Source organism: Branchiostoma belcheri, unplaced genomic scaffold, assembly GCF_001625305.1.
Source record: "Branchiostoma belcheri isolate BF01 breed outbred unplaced genomic scaffold, Haploidv18h27 scaffold4, whole genome shotgun sequence".
In the NCBI taxonomy this organism is placed as follows: Eukaryota; Metazoa; Chordata; class Leptocardii; order Amphioxiformes; family Branchiostomatidae; genus Branchiostoma; species Branchiostoma belcheri.
This window is the reverse complement of record NW_017804020.1, coordinates 8102880-8110378: the sequence shown is the minus strand read 5'-3', so window position 1 is coordinate 8110378 and position 7499 is coordinate 8102880. Positions and strand designations below refer to the sequence as shown.

Below are 7499 nucleotides of genomic sequence, written 5' to 3'. Positions count from 1 at the left end.
GTATGTCGTATGACCACCAAATTTTCAGAGAATGGTGTACTAGTAAAAATTTATCATATCTACAATTTTTATGTCGTTATGACGTAATATGACGTCATTATGACGTCATTAATGTGATTTTATTGGCCAAAACCGTCTAAATAGGTTTTTCCCTGAAAACTAAATGGTATTCAACATAACTGTACCAAAAGTGTTTATGACAGAATATTATGGTGTACTAAGTCTTATGTTGCCCATAGCAACACCGGTGACGTCATAAAATGACGTCATGCATATTTAAGATATCCGCCATCTTGGATCATCAATCTTGAATTTTCAAAAATAGTTTTTTCATGATAAAGCCTAGAATACATTGTAAACATACTAAAGACCTTCATTTAAACCTTTTTTGGAAAAAGAAATGGAAGTATTGATGAAATTTTAATGAAAATAACCTGTATATACCTGTTCTAATGATATGGTCCGCCATCTTGGATTTTGGCCAATGACGTCATCAAATTAGCATAAATTATGCATATTTAATGATAAAATTTACATAAAATTATATGGGATGTAATTAATATTAAAAACCATGAGTAACTTGACATAAAACCCATAAAATTCTATTGTTGAAACAAAAAGTACTAAATTTAGCAAAAAATGCCTGTCAGAAACCAGTTGCCATGGCAACACAAAAAATTATTATCTTATTCCAATGATAGAGAATTGTTGCCAACAATATTCTAGGAAAAGTCACCAAGTTTGGCCGTTCTACGGCTAGCCGTTCAGACGCTAGGTGACATCAAAGTTGCCGCGGGCACTTTTAGCCCCCCCCCCGGTCTAGGTAGGGTTAAGTTATATCTTTAAACATGTAGCTATCAGATGAACTGCCATGACAACTCTTTGACTTGGTCTGTTTTGCATGCCCGTAGCCAGGGGGGGGGGGGTTCCCCACAAGGCTCAAAGGTCCACTTTATGGTCCACTTTTTATGTAAAGGTCCACTTTTTGGTCCACTTTTTATGTAAAGGTCCAAGATTTTTCTTGAAAAGTGGACTTGAATCGTAGAAAAACTGCTCCCTTTGTCATTGAATAAAAGTTTATCTCTGATTTTTTTTCTTGGAAATCCTCAAAAAAATCCTTTAAAAAACTCACGAAATGCCATTTTAGAAGGTTCATTTTTCAAAATTTTCCGGTGGAGCATGCCCCCGGACCCCCCTAGGAAGTCGCGCCTTCGGCGCTCGAGGTCCCCTCAAGCAGTGGGAAGAACCCCCCCATTCAAAATCCTGGCTACGGGCATGTTTTGCATCCCCATTATCAGATAAAGATTCAACTCGTCCATCCAAGCGAGGCAGTGAAGGTTCTACAGAGAGTGCGAGAGGTTCCAAACAAGAGAGTTTTTCACTGCAACTTCGTCGACGTGAAAACGAAAGCCACCTACACAACACAGTGTTTCAGCTCTGTCAACCCCAGCCTACTGCCCCACCAACAGTGCGACTTCTCAAAACCGGAGGTCAACGGGACTTGGATTTGTGAGAAACCGGAGCAAACTACCGTGCTCAACCATATCAAAGTGCTGGTGGAACTCGGCAAAGGTCCTGGGACTTCTCACTCAAGAGGAAAAGAAACTTTTCCAAAAGTGAGTACTTCAGCGAGTTTTATTTTTATCGTCCTTTTGATAAGCTGATGTCATCAATGTGACATGCGTTATGACACATTTATTCAAAACCATCTTTAGAGATTACGTTACGTATAAAATGATATAGTCATGAGCCATCACCTTCATGCGCTATGGAAAATCCATCGCCATTTCATCGATGCATTGCTCATTTCCACGAAACACAGGCCATATCTTGAGGAGGAACTTCAAGTAGACCTGAAGGAGACCATACATGTTCTTGAAGCAGAACTTCCCACACCTCAACACCTTCCAGAGTGTACGTGGGAGAAGTCTGCAGCTTTGGGACATTGGTCAGGCCAGGTGTGGAAATCATCCGTCTGCAATGGCCGAGTGTTCAGTAAGGAAGACATCCAACGGTGCCTGGCGAACAAGACTGTGTACATGCAAGGTACGTATTATTAGTGGTCTAGTGGTTAACAATTATGCTTCTTGAGGAGAAGGTCCAAGTGTCGACTGTTATTTAGTCTATTGCTCATTCAACTTGTAATATATGGTAGTGAACGCAGTCTGTCAATGTTAATTGTACAAAAGCAAAAAAAACTACCCCACTACTTCACCCAGCTCATACATACTTTTTGTAGCACCTATCATTACGCTTACTGCAAACCGTGTATGCACGTTAGTTAATTAACCCCGAATCAAAATATTTTCCTTTAATCCAGGTGACTCCACGATTAGACAGTGGAGCCAGCGTTTGCAGATGGTAGTACCGCTGTACTACAATGAGAGTACCATGCATTTTACAGGTTTGTCAATGTTTCCTAAAAACGCCTTCCATACATTGTCAAAATGAAGCATAAAAATAGGTGGTCGAAATGCTCCAAAAACCGATTTAAAAGTCGACGTTTCAAGCAGTCTTAACTAATGCATTTTTGTTTGCAGCTCTTCAAGGAGGAGACAATACCCAGTGGAACATTTCTGTTCGTTACCAGTTTCACCACTATCCCGTGCAGGCTAGAGCCGCGAATATCTATTATGACTCCCGTTACGTTGTTGAAACGCTGGACGCCACTCCCGGAGGCCCAAACACGGTAATAGCCCTGAGTCTGTGGGCTCACTTTACGGCAGAGCCGCTAGAACTGCTCCGGTCCAGACTGTACGCCATACGGGGCGCCATACACCGTCTGAAGCGCAGGAGCCCCGGCACGAAGGTTTTCGTGAGAACGGGAACAACGCGAGAGCATGGAGGACAGTTGGAGTACTACTTGCTAGGAAGCGACTGGTTGGCTTACCAGATCACGGAGGTGATACGAGAGATGTTCCGGGCGGATCCAGACGTGGTCGTGTTGGACACGTGGGACATGAGCGTGTGTCAGCCGGGCAGAGACAACGTTCACCCGGATGAAAGGATGGTGGACAGTCAACTAAACAGGCTGCTTTCTCACATCTGCCCAAACTAGACGGATATAAAGGCAGAGAAAACGGCATCGACTCATAAGACAGGGATGGCAGACTTCACCCTTCGTTGATAAGAAAACTTCCCCGCCTACATGACAGGAAATCTTATCAGTTTTAGGCAACCCCAAATCTATCTCCATTACTAAATTTTACATCGTTTGAATCAAACATTATGATACAGACACCCAAAGTACTAGTATACAAATATAAAAAAACTTACAAAGCATACTAAAAACCTTTATCCCATTAACAAACAAAAATACAATGTATATTTTCAAGTGCAAAAAAAAATTATAGGAAGAACACAAAATTACTATATTGAACTTAACTTTGCAGACAAAAGGCAACAATAAGATTTGATACTTATATTTCTATATAGTTATAGGTACTGTAATACCAAAAATTGAAAAGAACTATTTCATTGTACTGTTACCCTTGTAATTCATTACTATTGATACTAGGTAAATAGACACTCTTAGCTTTCCAATGATCTATGGCAATGGCAAGGTCAGTTTAGAGGAAAAACCCTGGCACATAGGGGATGTACTAGTCAGAAACACTGGCAGCCAAAGTGATATATGATCAACTGATGTAATAAATGGAAATAAAGCTCTTATTTGAACACACAACGAGAATTATTTGTAATTCGATTACATTACGAATTCGGAAACATTAACATCATTTGGCGAAATTGTGGAATTCTAGTTGATTTTTTTATTTATTCAAAATTGCAACATGACAATACAAAGTGTGCACTAGGCAGCAAGTGTGCTGATAGCGTGCACACCTAACACATACCTGGACATATGACATAGAAAAACAACAATAAATAGTTAGAGCAAGATATATACACAAATAACAATTTTCATATAAATTACACCTATAATTAAAATCAATTATTTTATAAACTATACAGCAAAATGAATGTTAAGTGAGGCTCAGCTGGAAGAGGCACATAATCTTTTTGATTGGGCAATGAATGTGTGGAGTGCATGTGTGAGTTTTATATTTATATCAAAGTTTTGACCTGGAGAACCCTGGAGCAGGACAGATGTGGTTAGGTGATGTTGAGTACAGTGTTCAACAGTGGAGGCAAGGGTGTTGCTAATTCTAGTTAACGGAGCGACCGGTCGACGTTCCAGAAGCGCCAGTTGTTGGGGTTCATCTGGTTGCTGCGGTTGTCTCTGGAATGTTTCGAATCCCTCCATGTCTTACGACTGCTGCCACTGCAGGATGAGTTGTTCATGATATGGTTAGAGTGTTTAGTAATGTGTCAAGAAAACGACGGTTTTCCTCTCGGCCGTATAGCTAACCTTATTTTGTGTGTGGAGGGGGGGGGGGGCTTTTGACACCCGCACCAACTGTGCATTTTGCATTTTAATCATGTCGGATAACTTCTGAACGGCTTGCACGGGAACCAAACTTTTGATAACTTTCACAAAATGAATCTGGCATTAATGTCATGCTCTGGACAGCGCTATAGGTTAGCTATGTCTAGTGGGAAGCAGAGGTGTTCCACAGAGAAAATGTATAGTTAGCTCTTAGCGGTGTTAATTAACATGGCTATATACACTATCAGGGTGTAGTCGGTCATGAAAGCACAATGACCTATTAAGGCCTGACTTCAAACGACATCTCAATTATCTCTATGACGTTGTCAGTGGGCATTTTTTGATCGATTGCCCCATCGTCAGCCCTATGGAAATAGGCATAACACTAGTATATAATGTACATGTTGACTGTTGTGTTTGTTCCACCTCGTGGATGTACCTTACTTGACATCACACATGAACGCTTACCCCGTTACTCCTGAGAAAAAAGTGTCAGTCTCGTCACTTCTTCCCGTACAAAAGATATATCTACCATGCAACTATCGTTATACTAGCATGTTCAGATCACTGCAGTACCATAACAAGCTGCTAGGGGATCCTAATCATTTCGAGCTCATCAAGACCCTCACACCTACCAAGTATCAAGCCAATCCACCAAAACTTTCTTGAGTCATCGTATTGAAAGACAGAAAGAACTAGAAGCCCTGACATTTGCTTTGGAGCAAATTCAGCGTGGCTTCACCACATTCCACGACATGGCAGGGAGAGAAGGAGAATACAAGGTAGAATAATTCTTTACATTGATATAACTATATATAAAGTTACAACAGTTGGATAGCTATCCCCTACATTATTGGTTTGTATTTTGAATTGTATAATGCAAACTGTACAGATAATGAAGTGGCGTTTAAACACGCCTCGGCGGCGTGATTCTCTTTTGATGTGTAATAATCATGGTGTCTGTTTTGGTTATTATTGATGGAGGTGCTTGTTTATGTATGTGAGCCAGTCATAAGTTTCTCACGAGGATTTGATAATAAACATGCTCTTAACTTGAGAGATAAGTCTATTTTAGCGTTTCCTTATAAATCATGCAAATTAGTACCTGATTTGAATACATTGTGGTTAGTGATGTTCACCTTCACTGAACTTGAAATGTGACATGTGTACTAAATTCCCAGCAATACCACTATAAAATTGTATAATTTCCATTAATAATGCAAATTAGGTCTTCATTTACATAATCAATATCTGCCAAACATCTTGTCGTTCTCAATCACATATGTCCCAAGTGTTTCATAGCCCTAACATTGAACACGGCAGATTTATAGAATTCCCTCATTAATTATGCAAATTAGATCCTGATTTGCAGAATTGTAATTCAATTATGTCAAGTATCACTTAAGCTACCTACATACAAAAAATTATACCGAGTCGTCGACCGTTATTTTAGTTATCCTCTCTTGAATATTTTTAAAGAAACTGTCATGCAGTTCCAGAACAAGCTGCTAGGGGGCCTTAACTCGCGTGACTTCTCTCCAAGCACAAGAGCTGCCTACAGTACAAAATTCATGACCCTAGCATGTCCAGATCGTGAGATATCAAGACCAGACGTTTTGCTGCAGTACCAAGGGAAGCCACTAGGGGGGCAGAAATCTCATCATTTATAGATGTAGTCACACCCTACGGACCAACCAAGTATGAAACCAATCCATCCAGCTGTTCTTGAGTTGTCTTGTCGACAAGTTGTTGTGGAATTCTTGGAATATTTTCAAATCAATCGGAGTAATATACCAATCGCTCCACTCCTGAGACGTCGCAAAAAAGAAGCGTTTATGCCCCGCATTCCAATGCTGGAGCAGGAAAGCTTGACATACTTACCGAAACACATGAATGCAGTTCTCAGAATACTGTCAATGTGGCATGTCTTTGTGCAGCTGTTAATTGAGTTAACTTAAGCAAATCCGAACAGAGGAAGAAGAAGAATAGAGGAAAGATGCATGCCTATTGGTTGCTTGCTCTGCATGCCATTCTGATGACTCATGCACAAATATGGTAACACACTGCTATAACACATTTTCTATAACACAGCCCAAAAGCCTGGAAGTATTTGTCCATTCTACCTTCAAGTCAAATTTCATGTTATTTGGCCCCAAAATGAAGGTGTTGAATCAATTTAAAGAAATGGCAGGAGAAGAAGGAGGAGAAGAAGAAGAAACGTGGGGTGAAGTGCACAGTGGCGAAGCCATAAAAACACATGCACACACACACACACACACACACACACACACACACGCACACACATACGCCACCAAAGACATAACCTTTGGTGGCGTATGTGTAGTGGTGAAGGTAACATGTTAACCACTGACCTGTTCCCTGATTTCCAGCAGTAGTACAGGGTTATAATTAGCAGGACCACCACGACAACTCCAACGGCCACAAGCTGATCGTCCATCGCAAGCGGCTTAAGGTTCACTTAGAAAGAAGGATGGTAACTTTTAATACTAGCGTTCTTGTGTAACTGTAATGGTATAGGAATGTAAACATGAGCAAAGGTCAAACTGTAGTCGATCCTTTTGAAAACTTGGCAAAATATTGGTATGAAAAGCGTAGTACTGTGATCAGAGCTGTGTGGGTCGTTTCTGGTTCTACTAATATCATGAATTGTACGAGAAAATTGGCAGATGGATTAGTGAGAAAGCCATTACTATGTGGAACGGACGGCGTGGGTATCTGACTTCAAGTAAAGAGCAGGCAGACCCGCATGCCTCTGGTAACACAATCCGTCTTCAAACAATAGACCCCAAACATTTCATTCGCGTCGTGTAAATAAATAAGTGCCATGTTATTTACAGTTGGCCTGTTTTTTTTTTCAAATTCCATGATTTTTGAGAACAGCAAGAGCTTTGTGTTTTGTTATGGGTTCATTTCGTGGTGTGGTGAAACCATATTGCTTTTTCTGGTGTTTCTTCTTCTTCTCCTCCTCCTTCTCCTCCTGCCATTTTTTAAATGGATTCAGCTTCTTCATTTTAGGGCCCAAGGTCCTGAAATTTGGTATGGAGGTACAGTGGGCAAATACCCCTAGGCGTTTTTTAAATTATTGTGATAC

At 40.5% G+C, this 7499-nt stretch overlaps 1 pseudogene; it reads left to right on the top strand.

Moving 5' to 3' along the window:
• Positions 1-3058, top strand: part of LOC109476991 — a 4638-nt pseudogene extending 1580 nt beyond the window's left edge.
• Positions 3059-7499: the final 4441 nt, after the last annotated feature.